General features: G+C 33.2%; 1 protein-coding gene and 1 non-coding gene across 4 annotated transcripts in view; both read right to left on the minus strand.

Moving 5' to 3' along the window:
- Positions 1 to 968, minus strand: part of LOC129920768 (E3 ubiquitin-protein ligase RBBP6) — a 39,554-nt gene extending 38,586 nt beyond the window's left edge. For 2 of the 3 annotated variants that reach the window (XM_056002348.1, XM_056002346.1), the window contains exon 1: positions 813 to 968. The gene's annotated coding sequence lies outside the window, so the exon portion shown is untranslated. Of the gene's footprint in view, positions 1 to 423; positions 535 to 812 lie in introns of all 3 variants that reach the window. The other variant, XM_056002347.1, reaches the window with a different exon arrangement.
- A 228-nt stretch (positions 969 to 1,196) lies between these two features.
- On the minus strand, positions 1,197 to 1,268 carry Trnae-cuc (transfer RNA glutamic acid (anticodon CUC)). Its single transcript has one exon. It is a non-coding gene; the product is annotated as a tRNA-Glu (tRNA).
- Positions 1,269 to 18,321: the final 17,053 nt, after the last annotated feature.

Genomic DNA, 18,321 nt, shown 5'->3' on the forward strand with positions numbered 1-18,321 from the left:
AGCGGTTATTTTCGTTTTCACAATTTTCTGCGAACAAAAATATACGACTTTTCTTTCCAATTCAATGAGAAAATCCCAAAAGAATGCTTAAGGCTAAAACAACAACAACAAAAAATAAATTCATTTTCTTTATTTTTTTTTGGCTATATTTAGCAAATTACGTTCCAAATGGCAAATATGTTCCGTTCACCCGTTTTATTCATTTTTTCACTGCAGACAAAAATATTTTTTTAGTAGATGAACAATTTTCGATTAGCACTTCACTTTTTTTTGTTTAAATTCAAATTGTAGGTATAGAATTTCTATCAAGGGGAAAATTATAATTATTTTCACCAACGTGTACCTTCCATTGAAAAAAAAACTTCACTTTGTTATCTATAAAAAAAATTATAACAATTAGGTTAGAATGAACTTTTATTTCACCTGTAATCTTCTATAATTTATACATTATTTTTTGTATTTTTTTTCTTTACACCCGATCACGTTCTCGACGGTGAGCGATCATTCCATAGAGAATTACCTCATTGGTGAGATCTTATGATTCGCAAAATTCCATTAGAAACCGGAAAATAAATTACTTATTTTAAAAGCAAAAAAATTAATCAAAAAATAAAAAAACAGACAAAAAGACGAGACAATTTTTTATTAAGCCAAAAACCAATTAAGACTGACGGATATACTGGTGTCCAAATACTTATTTGGTATCAGCAGCAAGTAGTATCTTACAGATAAAGAAAACAAGACACAACAGAATATAATAAGAAACACATCTCTCAAAGCAAAGGTGTGTTGTTTATTTGTTTGTTACGTACCGAGACTATTAAATAGGACTAGAAACGACGACACAGAGGTTTTTTAGTTGAACAAATTAATGATAGGCATTGATGATGACAAACTTAAATTCGCGTCCGCGAATTGTTTTTTGATTTCTTAGACAAATCACGCCCGGAGTAGAACTAATATGCCTTAGCCTGGCTAGATTGTGTCAGCAAGATGTTTGTTATTATTATTTAAGCTTTTTCTATCAAACTTGTATGAGGTCGAAGGGAGGAATGTGGGTGAGCTTATGATGAGTTCAATGCTTACAAAACAAATAAGCTAATACGTAAACCATTTTAAAATGCTTTTATTATACACAATAGTACAGTAAGGTGAAGCTTTAGGTTAAAAATGTTATTAAATAAAAAAAAAAGTATTTCCCATACCGGGAATCGAACCCGGGCCTCCCGGGTGAGAGCCGGGTATCCTAACCACTAGACAATATGGGAGTTGTGAAACTAGTGGACAAAATTATAGATGAACAGGCTTAAGTAAGTTGATGGCGAGGTGAACTGAAAATAGAAAAATTATTAATGGATTCACGCCGCGCCGCTTATAAAAAGATTATCTATTGATGTTTTTCTTTGACTGCTGGTGCAGCAAAATCATAATTGCTTAATTCATAAATTCTGAATTTGAAGGAAATTTTTTTTTTCTTTATGGAAGTAAAGGGATTTTATAGACATTAAAAAATGTTTATCGCCAGTGATAAAGTTATAGAACAAGTGTACTGGTTCACAAAGTTGCAAGCTTCCGCGAATAAAGTTTATTCTCTTAATAAATATCCATACAATGAAATTGTCAGCCTTATTTTGATTTTCTCTTTCAGTTTCGAACGATTCGAAAGTGCATTTAGTTTTTAAACCAAGCAAACTTTGACTTTTGAATCAAATGTCATTAGTCATTTACCTATTTGACGTTCAGATTTTTGTGAAGAATAGAAACAAAAGCATATACCTTTATTACCATCACAGATATTTTTGTTGAAAAATAAAGAAAATTACTTTATTGTTGGTTTTAATTAAAGGTTGTATTCAAAAAGACTTCAAAAAAGACTTCATCAGATTGATGGAAGAAAATCCCTACATTATAGAAAGGATTGAGAAAAAACTGGCGGACAATTGGATCAGGTGGAAGAGGAATCGAAGTCAAACCAAATTATCTGCAAATTGAAAGAAAAAAAAGAGCGCTTTAAAATCAAAGTTAAAACAAAAACTAGATTCTCTCTTGAATATGCAACAATTTAAAAATTTTTTTCATTTGCAGGACAGCAAAAAATTGCAACAGAATCTTTGACGGAAATTCTGACAGTTAATTAAATGTTTTCTTATTTGTTTTGTATGTAGTAGATTCTGTTAATAGATTAAATGGAAGTCTGGAGACTAGTTAGTCAAAGGGTTAAACTGTTTATTGGTAGCATTCTGTTAAAGCTCAGATTTTTTTGTTTACCTTCTAGTTAATATGTAGTCGTTATTAAGCATTGTACATAATATACTTCCGGTGAAGTGAACAAGCTTCACAACGTTTCATGTGGAGAAAATGAAATTTTGACAATAATCACTAGTACAAACTTCTTTGAACGGTTGACTTTTTAAAATATTTAAATTTCAATTCAATTTGTTTTAAATATTTATCGGGCTATACCTACATTAATTTTGATTTATATAAACGGAAAACAAAAAATAATTATTGCAGCTAATTCTACTCTGATTCTGACCACAAATTGTTTGAGGCGAAGACGAAACTTGAAATGAAAACAATTGATTTGGGTTAATCCATATTTGGTAGGACGAAATTTTTTCGGTAGAATGAAAGATGTAATCATAACTCTGTTTGCTTTAAATCATTTATCGCTGTACTCAATTCTCTCCGCAGTTTGATGATATGGTAAATTACCCACCAAGTTTTCGAAAAAATTTTCATATGGCCTATGAACAATTTAACAATTTAGGCAAAAATCAATTTTATCAATAATCAGATAGAGCTTATTCTGAAGAATAAATTGTTTATTATGAGAGTAAAGTTAGAGAAGAATAACGATTTATTCCTATGAAGTAAACATTGAAGTGTCAAAAAAAAATTAAATTTAAGAAAATTGACTTTTTTGAAATTGTTGATGATATCTACCATTATATGGGATTAAAACGAAATTGGTTTGTTTCGATCGAGAAAAAAACGGGTTGTTAGAAACAGACCCAACCATTTTTTAGAATGGTTGGGTTTAGAAGAAGATCTAGGCTTGAGAAAAAAACCGTTGAATACCTATTAGGACTGATAGAAGACAAAATCCAGCATAAAACAGAATGGTAAATATTTGTTTGTGTCCTAAAGCCCAGTATGCAGATCGCGCTAAACTAAATTTTATCTCGACAATTTTTATCTCTACACGCGTTCGCTAAAAGACAAGATAAATTTAAATTTAAAAATAACGGCTGAATCACAGTAACATTTACTTATACCTACTTACAATCAAAATTACATACATATTTTTTTGCCTCTTATTCCTTGCAGCAAACACAATGACCACAAATGTCAAAATTTATCTGTGAAAAAATGCGCTGAGCTTTATTTCGCGAGCTAAATTGAGTGGAGACTTTTTGAAAAGTAGTAGATGAGAATTCCAATTTAGCGCGTGAACTGCGTAGTGCGTACTACCTGGCTAAAAATCCTCGCTAAAATTTATCTTTGGAGGAAATTTGTATGAAAGATAAATTTTAGCGCGATCTGCGTACTTGGCTTTATATTATAAGTTGAAATTCAAATTCTACCGACAAATTTTAAAATTTCAGAAATCAGTGCGTTTCTCCCCTATCCCTTTTGTTAATAGTGCTAAGGTTATATGCGACTGGAAGTTTTTACATAAAATTGGTGACATTGCTGGAATTGATGCATCAATGTGTGATAATGCACCCACTTTTCAACAAGCATTTTATAAGGCGCGAATAATTTCGTGAAAGATAATCAATCTATGTATTTTGGAAAAAATCAAGAACATTCCTTTGCTTATTTTTATGCAGGTGGGGAAACTGCTGAAAACGTTAGGAGTAGAAAAGGCTATTTTTTGTAGGTAGTTGCAAGATGGCCTGGCTCTACACATGATAGCCTTATATTTGCAAATTCTGCGTTAAAATATCGGTTTGATAGTGGACATTTCAAAAATGGCATTTTACTTATTGACAGTGGATATGCTTTAAATAGGTATCTCATGACTCCATGAAGCGAGCCACATACAAGGGCAGGATGCTTATATAATGAGTCACACATTAGAACTAGAAATGCAATAGAAAGATGTTTCGGGGTATGGAAAAGAAGATTTCAAGTTGGAATGCGTTGTAATTTGCCGCTCGTGCAAGATGTAATAGTGGCAACCGCAATTTTGAATAATTTGGCTATCGCGGTGTTCAGTTTCGGGTTGTAATTCCAAAAACACCGGAGAAAACAATGAAAATAAATGCTCGTTCTTCACTTTTCCTAAAAGTAAATATTTGTGTGCAAAGTGGATACAATTTTGTGGGTTTAATTATATAGTACCTTAACAGTGAAAGAATTTGTGAAAAACATTATAAACGTTTCATTGAAACAAACGATTTTATGGTGCGATTTGGAATGATAACGAGAAAGCAGCTAAAATTATACTCGAACTCAAAGGTGTTTAAACAGAAAAGTAGACAAATTCTTCAAATTATAATATTTTTATTGTATATTTATTCTCTTATTTTTTTATTGCAGGTCTAAAAAAAACATCTTGGAGAAGTAAGAACTTCCGAGACAGCTGGTAATAATAATAAGAAACCATGTGAACTATCCTCCTCCTGGTAAGAAGTAGTTAAGCGGGCTATTCCGAAACTTCTGGCCCTTGGCAAGGAAGTAGTGTGGCAGCTGTTGCACAACCGCCATTTGAGGCGGACGATTCCAAACTTTTTTGCTGCTGGCAAAGTAGTGTGGCAGCTGTTGATTTATGTGAGACTGAACCCTGCTGCTCCAGGCAAGTAAATAGTGTAGCAGCTGTTGTACAACCGCCAACTGAGCCGGAAATGTCTATTAGAAGCAACGTGCTTGTAGCTTCGGAGCCTCAGATGGATATCAACTTGTCAAGCAGCAGTGTACAACACCAACCCAATGCCTTGAAACTAAATAGTGGTACTCAAACAGTTTTCGCATCCCATCATCAAGGAACCCAGACTCTACCATTCTTTCCAGGCAGCAAGTAAGTAACACAATTTCGTCCTTTACTTCTTCAGACCCGAGGTACACATATGATGCCGATAATATCGTAAAGGCCCTAACTACAAAATTTTCTCCTATCATTGAAAACTAGAGAAATAAAAAAAGGTAAAGCTTGAAATTTTCCAAAATCAACAAATAGTGGAGATACTTTGCAACATATTTACTGAGGGACAAATTAGAAAAATGGAATACCCAAAAAAGTGATTCCGGTGGTCACAAGAAGACATTTCCAATGCAATTAATATTCATTCCGCAGGTCCTCGGGCATATCGCTTGCTTTTAATAAGAGGGTATTTATTCCCAGCATTTTTAACCCTCAGAAAATGGTGTTCAAAAATACAGATTGCGCGAGGAATTTTAAAATGTGTCCTAAATGCATAAAAAAGTCGATTTGCCAAGTATTGACAAAAAATGCATACTTTACATACTTGAGTATGAAAAAAAAAAGACGAAATTCTAAAAGCGGCCAAATATGTCCAGGTGGCATTTTTGAGAAATGGAAACAACCAATTTTCTTCGATTTTGATCAAAAGATGACGAAAGAACTATTATTCGAATTGATCAACGCCATCATTAGCTTTTTATTTGTTATTGTAGGAATGGTGTGTGACTTGGGGTTCACCAATCATGGACTTTTGAAAGAGTTGAACATATCGGTGCTTCACTCTTCCTTCCCCAACCCAGCCGATCCAGAAAAAAAAAATATATGTTTTCGCCGATGTTCCACATCTGTTAAAATTGCTCCGAAATCATTTTGTAGACGAAGGATTTTTGATTGATGGGGAGCTTTTTCAAAAAGGCATCATTGAAGAACTCCTCTCTCAAACCAATCAAAAGTCCGAAATTTCTGTGGCCTACAAAATTAGTTCGGCAAGTATAAACATGCGAGTTGCCGAACGACAAAAAGTGAAATTAGCGGCAAAATTATTTTCGCACACAATTTCCCAAGCGTTAATACGAGCAGGAAGCTTGAGACTTTTAAAATATAAGGGCTGGTTGAAATGCGCCAAATTCTTTAAACAGGTTTGCCTATAAAATTCCCTACTAAACCAATTTTTGAAAATTTAAATAAATTGAAATTAGGTGAATGATTGGTTTGACGCCTTTAATGTCAGAATTCCATATAAAGATTGCCGCGAAAGGGTAAAAGGGTTTGGTATCTGCGAGACCATTCAAATGGACATTATAAACGAAATGTCTGTCTCTATGTTGACTATGAGAGTGAGAAATCGACATTATTGCCCTTCCAAAAAGGTATTTTTTGTATTTGAATAATTTTAGTATAATTAATTTTAATTCTTGATACTGTATTTATAGGAACTATGATGAGCAACAACTCACTTTCGTATACTGACTTTACATCTCAGCGTACAGACATCAAGTACATTCAAACCTATAAACTAAACCATGATGTATTAGAAAACTTTTTTGGGGTCATTCGGTCAAAAAGAGGATTATACGACTATCCAGTTAGCCTGGAATTCATGTAAAGACTTAGGTCTTACATTCTGTGTCGAAACGAAGGATGCCTTTGTGAACATGCTAATAAAATCTCATTAGAAAACATACATATACAATTTCTTTAACAAACGTTGCTCTGGGAAATACTATGCTAGAAGACACTCCTACAGTACTAAGGCTTCCAACCTTAGTACTGATCTTTTTGGGATACTGAATCCTGAGGTGGATGATAATCCACATTCCGAACCACCTGAAGAACTGGAATCCCTACCAGGGCTGCCAGAAATCATGATTTAGCATGATTTTCATGTTTTTTGAACTAAAATCATGTTTTAATGTTTTCGTGCCCAAAATCATGTTTTTTTTTAATCCAAGAGAAAAATCTTTATAATATTTTTGTAAACCAACAATCTTTTTCACTAGATGAACTGGTATTTTCAATGGGGGTTATCATGAATAAAAATTTCCCTCGAAATGTTTCCCATGTTTTAAATATGGGAGCGAAAATGATCATAAAAAGTTTCCCTCGGAATTTATTGGTATCGGCAATCAATTTTCCAGGGGAATTAAGACATCATTTCTTACGATTTTTGCTCCCTGGAAATAAATTCCGAGGGAGATTCAGGATCGCACAAAAAATTCCGAGTAAAAAAAATATTCCAAGGGAAACAAAATTCCCCTCGAGATTCACGATAGGGCCCAATAAGTCATTCAATACCTACATGATGTATGTATATATGAAATTAACCTAAAATGAGTACCTATAAATTATAAACTGATTTATGTTTTCAAGTTTTATTCCCGCCATTTTTGTAATTAAAGTTATAATTACAATAGCCACCTTTTCAAAAAAAAAAGTGGGTAAACTGCAAAAGCAAATAATTATTTTTTCCTTAAAAGGGTAATTTTTCCCGAAAAAAAAACTATAAACGTTTTGAAGCCAAGATCTAAGAATTCTCCATCATAAAATGAGTTTGATAATTTTCACTTTAAGAATTTTTGCAAAAAGTACGCTGTGTAGTTATACCTCTGATACTTTATACTACCTTAACATGAGGTTACTTTGCTCCGTTTTTTGCACTATTTTTAGAAAACCTCTTAAAAATGGTAGAGACATTTTTGTATCTATTTGTTTTTTTATTGTTAAATCATTGATAAGACATAAAACAATGCATTAATTCTACAAAATTATGATGAGCAACAACTCACTTTTGTATATTGACATTACATCTCAGCGTACAGACATCAAGAACATTTTAACCTATAGACTAAACCAAGATGTATTAGAAAACTTTTTTGGGGTCATTCGGTCAAAAAGAGGATTATACGACTATCCAGTTAGCCTGGAATTCATGTAAAGACTTAGGTCTTACATTCTGTGTCGAAACGAAGGATGCCATTGTGAACATGCTAATAAAATCTCATTAGAAAACATACATATACAATTTCTTTAACAAACGTTGCTCTGGGAAACACTTTGCTAGAAGACACTCCTACAGTACTAAGGCTTCCAACCTTAGTACTGATCTTTTTGGGATACTGAATCCTGAGGTGGATGATAATCCACATTCCGAACCACCTGAAGAACTGGAATCCCTTCAATACGATGGCTTAGAGCGCGTAGCTGGGTATATATTGGAAAAAAAAAAATAAAGGACCCAGACTTAGGCTAGGCGCACACATGCGATTTTCAGTCGTTGCTACTAAAAAATCGCAGTCGCAACATTAAATTACCGTGCACACACTTGCGACTAAAAAATCGCGCTATTATTTAGTCGCAAGAAAAAACATAGTGTTTGATCAAAATACATGACCGTTTTTTGATAAACAAAAATGCATCATCTTAAGATCAAAAGGACCAGATGTTACTTGATGTTCAAATCTACACTAAGGAGCAAAAAACAGAATCAAATAAATTATATATATTAAAAACAAAAAAATTGCAATGGATAAAATATTTTTATTCAAAGTCTCATTTTAATTCATGGTCTCATTTTAAAGCTTGCGTATTTTTTACTTTGAATTGTTGGTAAAAACATAAAAATTCATACAATAGTGTTAGCGATATCTGTCAATTTTAGTTTTTTTTTAATGTTAATGTTTTCCACTCTCTGTTTCAATTTCAATCTATTTTTCTTCACATACTTTTCATTTATATTGGTTGGATTGAACCAAAGAACTGGTTTTTAAGTTCTAAGCATTAACTTAAAGCCTTCGTTTCAAGCGTTTCAATGGTACCATTAACATTTTTATGTTAATATGTCAATTACTTCACGATCAATTATATTATTATCGTTTTTACAGAACGCAAAGTTTGATTCCATTTTTTTGCTCCTAAGTGTACTCAAATTACCGCAATTTATTTTTAAAATGTTTACCTCTGTTAACTTACAGATAAACGTTCTTCGGGCGAAATAGATTCTCTCCAATGTGTATTTTTGCACCTTATTTTCGGTTCCACAAGTACCAATATTTTATCAAAGCATTGTTTACTCATTCTATAATACTGGGTAAACTTCTGAGGATGTTCTCTTAGATTCTTATTAATTTTATGAAACTGTCCTTTCATAATCCTATCGCTTAGAAGAGGGTGAACCCAGTACTTTCTTTTACGTTTTTGCTTTGATTTTAGTCGCAACAAAAGAGCCACTAAACAACACTTTCTGGTAAAATCCATTATTAAACTGAAACTAAATTTTCCAAGGGTCGCAAATCCACGCAGGTGAATTATTTTCTATTTGATATATCTTTATGTGCGACTAAAAAGAAGCACCAAAAATAGAACCAGATCCATTTTTAAAAAAAATGCGATTTTAAAATCGCATATCTGTGCGCTCTCATTTAAAATAATGTGTTTCATTTCTTGCGTCTAAAAAATCGAGTGGTGGAAAATCGCATGTGTGCGCATGATTTGGCCTCTTTGCGACTGCTACTTTTTAGTCGTTTTCAGTTTAGTCGCAAGTGTGTGCACAACTATACTGTTCCATTTGTTCCATTTTAATTTGCGACAATCGCGTCGCCAAAAAAATGGGACAATTTTCAATTTTTAAATCGCGGCTATTTTTTAGAAGCATGTGTGTTCACCGGCATTGAAATCCGTGTGATCCATTTTTGCGACTAAATAATCGTGCGACTGAAATCGCATGTGTGCGCCTAGCCTTAATGGTTTCGTAATGGTTTCGTACTCTGTAATAAATACTTAGAAAGATTAATCATTTACTTGGACAAACCAGCTAACTGAAAACTTTTTGCATAAACCAAATGAAAAAAATATGTGCGAGATGGAAAAAATGGAAACTATTTTCAATTCATTTAACGGCGAGGACATTGTTTACTTCCCAAAATACATTCAGGGGCTAAACCGATCAGAAGACATTCAACTTGCGGATAAGGTTAAGAGGCTCCAGAATATGCTTTAGAAAAAGGAATTTAAATGACCAAAGGGTAGAAGATTCCAGAAAACGGAAAAGAAAAACGAGTAAAATAGTGACATAAGTAAATTTTTTTATTACATTTTAACATGCATTATCTATTTATTCTTTTTTGTTCAATAGCGAGCACCGCATTTATCATAGTTGAATCAGACAAATCTAGATAATTATCTAGACGCAGTAAAAATTCAGATTAAACCCATGGTATAAGAAGGCAAGGAATCAACCTACTGAAGAGACATAATATTATTTTTTTGCTTGAGGTGACATCATATTTTACACAATAACTTTATATTTATATATCTAATACTTTAGATAATTGCATTATTTTTATAAAGTAACTTGATAAAAAAATTATTTTATTTTTTTATAATTTGGAAAGGTTTGTAAAAATAAACATTTTTTCGCTGATTCAGCGAGAAATCTTTTGTTGAGTTACAACAGTCTGGTAATACTACTGCCATATGTATATGTTTAAGTATTTCTTATATATTTAACTAGCTAACCCCACCCGCTTCGCTGAGTGCATTTGAATCATTTATTTTCAAAACATGATAAGTCCACTTTTTTCAAAATTCGTTTTTTTGACTAAATTGTTACTCTAGGGATAACCACGTCTATCTTCAAAATAATGTAGTATCTACTCCATCTATATCCGATTTTACAGCTAAGCGAAATATTTTTTTAGTATCAAAAACAGGATAAGTCCCGGACTTATCATCTTTTGAAAATAAACAACAGCTTTTTTATGTGTAAATGCTATATTAAGCTACTGGCTGAAAATCTTAAGTTTAAAGATTCTTTAAAGTTAAAGAAGCACTCCGGACATTATATATACATTATATTTTTATCTCAAATACAATTTTGTGATAGACTGGAGATGAAAGCAAAATTGTGTACCCATTTTAAAAGTAATTTCACATCCGTATGATAAGTCCAAAAGCGTTTTTATTTTTTATCTTTTGGACTATCGCTCCAAAAATTAAAAACGAATCGGTATTTTGTACCTAGGCAAAAGTTCTACAAAATATATTTTTTATAAATTTTGCTACACACATCAAAAGAAAATAGAACGTTTTTTCTTCTCCTGCAAAATTTAAAATCATGGACTTATCATGTTTTGAAAATAATGATTCATTTATAAAAAAAATTTAACCTGTGTGAAAATATATTCAAACCGTCTATTTCGAAAACGGTTGATTTTACAGAAAAATGCATAAAGCAATATTTGTAGATAATTTTATGACAAATAATTTTACTACAGACCCCTATTGACCTTTGAGCAACACGTCGCGAGATATATGCGAAAAACTGATTTTCGTGACCTTTTGACCTCTATAACGCCGGCACGATATCAATGTCGATTTTTCACATCTTCATTACAACGTCGTAACGAAGGTGTATACCCAAATTCAGCCCAGCAGGAATTTTTCCGCAGATTGGGGTTAAAAATGCCTAAAATTACTGGGCTATCGCATCGTGCTAAAGTTTACTATGATTTTTAGAAACTTTTTGCTTTTATTGCTTATTCATTTAACGAACCGTGATTTTTGCAATTTTTATGTTTGGATACTCAGTTTGAATCAAATCATTCCTCGAACTTGCATTTCAAAAAAAATTCGTTCGTATTGTAGTTTGGCCTTCAGAATCAAGTGGCATTATTGTGTTGTCCAATAACCCTACTTAGAAAATTCTGCCGCTGATATATAGATACTTTATACCAGAAGAAGCCAGATCCAGTGCTTTTTATTTTTAAGATGTTTTCCCCGTACCATAAGAAACCAGGTGCATATATGAAAAACACAAACCTAAACACTGAATGACCATACCTTCTTTAATTCTTTTACCTTCTTTAATACTTTTGGTACTGGGAAAACATCTAAAAAATCAAAAGCACTGGATCGTGCTTCTTCTGGTATAATGTATCTCCCTATATATCAGCCTTCACAAATCAGTTGACACAATTAGAAGTGAAAACGATGTAGTTAATTACCCGACGGAGTTATTGAATTCCTTCGATTAACCCAGGAACTCCGCAATAGGAGCACCAATTATATTGCTCCGAAATATCAACCTACCTAAAACTTTGTAATTATACCAGGCTTCCCGTAAGGAATTTAATGGCAGCTCTGATTGAAGCTACCATTTTTTGTGGAAAATTCAAAGACAAAGATGTTTTGCTTCATCGAATTTAAATGATTCCGTCAGACTTTTCACACAGGTTAAATTTTTATTATAAATGCTTTTAACGAAGCGGGTGGGGCTAGCTTTAAACGATAATAATTATAATAATTTTGAAATCCTGTCTGAATTAATTTGTTTACAAATTAAGCTAAGTTAAATTTTTTAAAAAGCGAGAGTGTTTCATCACTCGTACAAATTGACAGCTATGTAAAGATGCGAGAAAAGGTATTATTTTTTTTGATACAAACCATCTACATATTAATACCTTTCAAACAAAAAAAAATTACCAAAATCGGACCAGCCAAACGCGAGTTTATCGGCCACACACACTAAACGAACTCATTTTTATATATAAGATAAAGTTAGAAGTTCAATTTTTAAAATATAAAATAAAAAGTTAACCATTCAAGGAAATAAGTTCTTAATATTTTTTTAAATTAATAGGTTGTTGAATTTCTCATAAAAATAAGCAGTCTTTTGAAGATGGAAAACGAAATAATTGATGCAACGTCACTATTTATAGGTGCAGTCCGCAACCTTCCCATGTTATTGGACAAGAAACACTCGGGACTCAGGGTATTTTAATTGTCTTGCGAGAGAAAAAGTTTGGGTAGAGGTTGGGATCCTCACCAATTTAACACGTAAGTACTTGCATTATTAACTGATATAATATGCCGTGCAACAGTGACGACCAGAATAAAAGAAAAATTTGAAGAGCTTATATTGCGGGTATCCAACCAGCTTCAAAGTCAAAACCATCTTTGCCTGACCGTGGACTCCTGGACTTTCCATCATAGGTCATATTTGGGAGCAACTTGAAGCGTAACAGTTGTGTCTTGTGCTGCAAGCGTGTGGAAGGATCTCACACGTTTGATGTTTTGGTCAAGGAAATCCAAAATGTCCAAAATGAAAAAATTTGGAATTAAACGCAAGGTGAAATATATTGTGACGGACAACGCTTCAAATTTTGTGAAGTTATTCCGATTGGCCACTGAAAGCACACGAGACACGAGCTATCTACGACTCTTTGATGGAAAGTGAGGATAATGAAGAGGATCTACGGGATATCAGAGGGATCTGCCGTTCCAAAGACAAAAATATTTGTGATATTTTGAGCTTAAATGATGAAGGAAGATTTATAACAATGCCCACACACATACGCTGACCCTCATAAGCTGTGCGGATTTCAACAGGGCTTTGCGGACGGATTTCAGCGAGGAACTTAAAACCATGTATTCCAATGTGGAGACAAAATGCTAAAGTATATTGAATATGCAGAACAGATCCTCCCAGAAAGCTGACGTCATTAAAAGTAAGATGGGCAAGTACTTCAAATTTGTGTGACGTAAGTATACAAACTTAAAAAAAATACATATTTTCTCTTTCTTTAGAATATATTAATAATTATGTTCCCAATTAGATATTTCAGCCTAATGCATTCGCAGTTTATATTTTGTAAAGATATTTTTGATATTTTGATATTTTTCAAATTTTCAACCGAATAATTCAAAAAAGAAATAGCTTACCTAAGATTTTAGGGTAATTATTATTCATTTTGTAATTTTTATTTTTCAAGTGAGGAAAATTTAAACCTCTGATTTAAATTCGTAAACGAAAATGACTCCAACTATCCAACTTATTCAAGCAAAATAAAGTCATTGGCGCAAAATTTTAAACGATTTATTAATATGTTAAAGCCATTTTAGCAAATTTCTAAGTTAAAAAGAAGAATTTGCTTATTTTGATCGATTTTAACAACTTACTATCTTTTAACATTTTACTAAAGTTAAAATCAGATAATGGCTGCTTAAATTTTTTAGCTGTAGATTTGTTATTGTAGGAATGGTGTGTGACTTGGAGGGGACCAACAAAGGACTTTTGAAAGAGTTAAACATATCGGTGCTTCACTCTTCCTTCCCCAACCCAGCCGATCCAGAAAAAAAAAATATGTTTTCCCCGATGTTCCACATTTATTAAAATTGCTCCGAAATCATCTTTTAGACGAAGGATTTTTAATTGATGGGGAGCTTTTTCAAAAAGGCATCACTGAAGAACTCCTCTCTCAAACCAATCAAAAGTCCGAAATTTCTGTGGCCTACAAAATTAGTTCGGCAAGTAGATAGATAGATAGATAGATAAATTGATTTTTATTGAATTATAAATTACGAACATGTTTTTACATATTTATTTATACAAAAATCATATAGCATGGCATTTGCCGTCTGCCAGATTGACAATTAACATTAATTCAATTACTGTAATTAGATATTACAATTAAGTTAAAAATGAATTTAATACTACTACTTGAAAATTATAGTGAGTTGCAGTACGAACAATCAAAAGTCTTCATTTATTATTTTTTCTCTATATCTTAACGCAATTTTGCAATATTCATACAGCTTGGCAACATCCATCTCATTTAGTCTAGAAATAACTTGTTCTTCTGATAAAAAGTCACTTCCAAGAATGCTTCTTCTAGTTTCTCTGAGAGTTGGACACCTTCCGACGAAATGTATAACGTCTTCTCTTTCCGCTAAGTTGCAAACACTACACTCCAGTGGTAAATCGGGTCTATGTGGGATAAAATTCAGGTTGAGTAATTCACTCCGAAGCTTGACCATTGTAGCTATCACATCTATCTTGTTTGAGTCACGAAAGTAGTTTCTTTCTGCCAGATTATGGTTCAGCCTACTGTAAGTTGTCCTGAATAAGGAACCGGAAGCTTCAGCTGCAAAATCTGCTCTACACTTTTCATCTACTTTTGCTATAACGTCGTACAGGATAGCTTTACTGGTCAATATGTTTTCCACGTTTAAATTAAAATTTGTATTGCATCCTTCGGCAAGACATGACCACTCACTGTACCAGCTATTTTGATCTTGTACCGCTTTCAGAACTACTTTTCTGACCAGCCGGTGTTCAGGCATCTTGAAAACGTTCAGAAGATAGTCCGCTTGAAGCTTCAATGTTTTTATGAACAGCGGGGATAGTCCTGTTTCTAACATAAGAACGTAGTTTGGCGTGTTTGTTGGAAGGCGAAATATTCTCTTCAAGTAGTGTGTTAACAGCTTCTCCACCATGTGAAACTTTTTACATCCCCATACTTGCGCGCCATACAAAAGGATACTCTCGGCAACTGCTTCGAATACCTTGTGTTTGCTGCTATGAGCTATGTTTACGTTCATAAAACATCTTTTCCAAGAAATATTTATAGCAGTTTTCGCTTTTTGCAGTTTTTCGTTAAAATGTTTCTCCATATTCAGGTTTCTTGAAAAAATTACGCCAAGGTACTTAAATTCACTGACACACTCTATATCTTCTCCGTTAAAAGTCCATTTCTCATTCGCTGCGTTCCGCCCACCACCTTTTTTAAATATCATCACCTTGGATTTCTGTATGTTGACTGTTAAGTTCCACAGACGACAGTAATCGTATACTCTGTTTATCATGAGTTGTAACGTTTCTGGGGAATAGGCAAACATGACTATATCATCTGCAAATAGCAGCGCCCTCATACGCACTCCTGCAAAATCCACACCACCCGGAAGGTAGTCAATGAGATCATCTATAAAAAGCGAAAATAAGGTGGGACTCAATGTGCAACCCTGCCTCACTCCCGATGTGGTTGTGAACCAATCTGAAAGTTCCGCTCCGTTCCACACAGCAGCCTGAGTGTCTCTGTACAACATTTCGAGAATACGTCCGAACTTCAGCGACAATCCAAGACCATATAATTTATAGAATAAAGCTTCTCGATTGATTGAGTCGAAAGCAGCTTTGAAGTCAATAAAGAATACGTACAATTTTTTACCCTGCCTACTAAAGCTCTCCGCTAGACTCCTGAGAATGAAAATGTTATCTATTGTAGAGTAACCGGATCTAAAACCAGCTTGAAACTCTTTTAACATGTTCTGTGATTCAATCCACGCTGTAAGTCGTTTATGTAACATTGTTGTGAAAATCTTATATGTTCCATTAAGAAAGGAAATTCCTCGATAATTTGTTGCGTCCTCCAAGGATCCTTTTTTATGAATTGGGAGTATGATCGCATCCCGGAATTCATTCGGCAAGTATAAACATGCGAGTTGCCGAACGACAAAAAGTGAAATTAGCGGCAAAATTATTTTCGCACACAATTTCCCAAGCGTTAATACGAGCAGGAAGCTTGAGACTTTTAAAATATAAGGGCTGGTTGAAATGCGCCAAATTCTTTAAACAGGTTTGCCTATAAAATTCCCTACTAAACCAATTTTTGAAAATTTAAATAAATTGAAATTAGGTGAATGATTGGTTTGACGCCTTTAATGTCAGAATTCCATATAAAGATTGCCGCGAAAGGGTAAAAGGGTTTGGTATCTGCGAGACCATTCAAATGGACATTATAAACGAAATGTCTGTCTCTATGTTGACTATGAGAGTGAGAAATCGACATTATTGCCCTTCCAAAAAGGTATTTTTTGTATTTGAATAATTTTAGTATAATTAATTTTAATTCTTGATACTGTATTTATAGGAACTATGATGAGCAACAACTCACTTTCGTATACTGACTTTACATCTCAGCGTACAGACATCAAGTACATTCAAACCTATAAACTAAACCATGATGTATTAGAAAACTTTTTTGGGGTCATTCGGTCAAAAAGAGGATTATACGACTATCCAGTTAGCCTGGAATTCATGTAAAGACTTAGGTCTTACATTCTGTGTCGAAACGAAGGATGCCTTTGTGAACATGCTAATAAAATCTCATTAGAAAACATACATATACAATTTCTTTAACAAACGTTGCTCTGGGAAATACTATGCTAGAAGACACTCCTACAGTACTAAGGCTTCCAACCTTAGTACTGATCTTTTTGGGATACTGAATCCTGAGGTGGATGATAATCCACATTCCGAACCACCTGAAGAACTGGAATCCCTAGTCCCTACGTGCTTAGAGCACGTAGCTGGGTATATATTGAAAAAAAAAAAAATAAAGGACCCGGACTTAATGGTTTCGTACTCTGTAATAAATACTTAGAAAGATTAATCATTTACTTGGACAAACCAGCTAACTGAAAACTTTTTGCATAAACCAAATGAAAAAAATATGTGCGAGATGGAAAAAATGGAAACTATTTATTGTTTACTTCCCAAAATACATTCAGGGGCTAAACCGATCAGAAGACATTCAACTTGCGGATAAGGTTAAGAGGCTCCAGAATATGCTTTAGAATAAGGAATGTAAATGACCAAACGGAGGAAGATTCCAGAAAACGGAAAAGAAAAACGAGTAAAATAGTGACATAAGTAGGTACCTAAATTTTGTTATTACATTTTAACATGCATTTTCTATTTATTCTTTTTTGTTCAATAGAGAGCAACGCATTTATCATAGTTGAATCAGACAAATCTAGATAATTATCTAGACGCAGTAAAAATTCAGATTAAACCCATGATATAAGAAGACAAGGAATCAACCTACTCAGGAAACATAATATCATTTTTTTAGCTTGAGTTGACATCATATTTTACACAATAACTTTATATTTATATATCTAATATAAATTAGTTAGTTACCTAATTGCATTATTTTTATAAAGTAACTTGATAAAAAATTATTTTATTTTTTTATAATTTGGAAAAGTTTGTTAAAATAAACATTTTTTTGCTGATTCAGCGAGAAATCTTTTGTTGAGTTATAACAGTCTGGTAATACGAGTGCCATATGTATATGTTTACGTATTTCTTATATATTTAATAAAGTTAGAAGTTCAATTTTTAAAATATAAAATAAAAAGTTAACCATTCAAGGATATAAGTTCTTAATATTTTTTTAAATTAATAGGTTGTTGAATTTCTCATAAAAATAAGCAGTCTTTTGGAAATGGAAAACGAAATAATTGATGCAACGTCATTATTTATAGGTGCAGTCCGCAACCATCCCATGTTATGGGACAAGAAACACTCGGGACTCATGGTATTTTAATTGTCTTGCGAGAGTAAAAGTTTGGGTAGAGGTTGGGATCCTCACCAATTTAACACGTAAGTACTTGCATTATTAATTGATATAATATGCTGTGCAACAGTGACGACCAGAATAAAAGAAAAATTTGAAGATCTTATATATTGCGGGTATCCAACCAGCTTCAAAGCCAAAACCATCTTTGCCTGACCGTGGACTCCTGGACTTCCCATCATAAGTCATATTTGG

This window comes from Episyrphus balteatus, chromosome 1 (assembly GCF_945859705.1).
Source record: "Episyrphus balteatus chromosome 1, idEpiBalt1.1, whole genome shotgun sequence".
NCBI classification, from domain to species: domain Eukaryota; kingdom Metazoa; phylum Arthropoda; class Insecta; order Diptera; family Syrphidae; genus Episyrphus; species Episyrphus balteatus.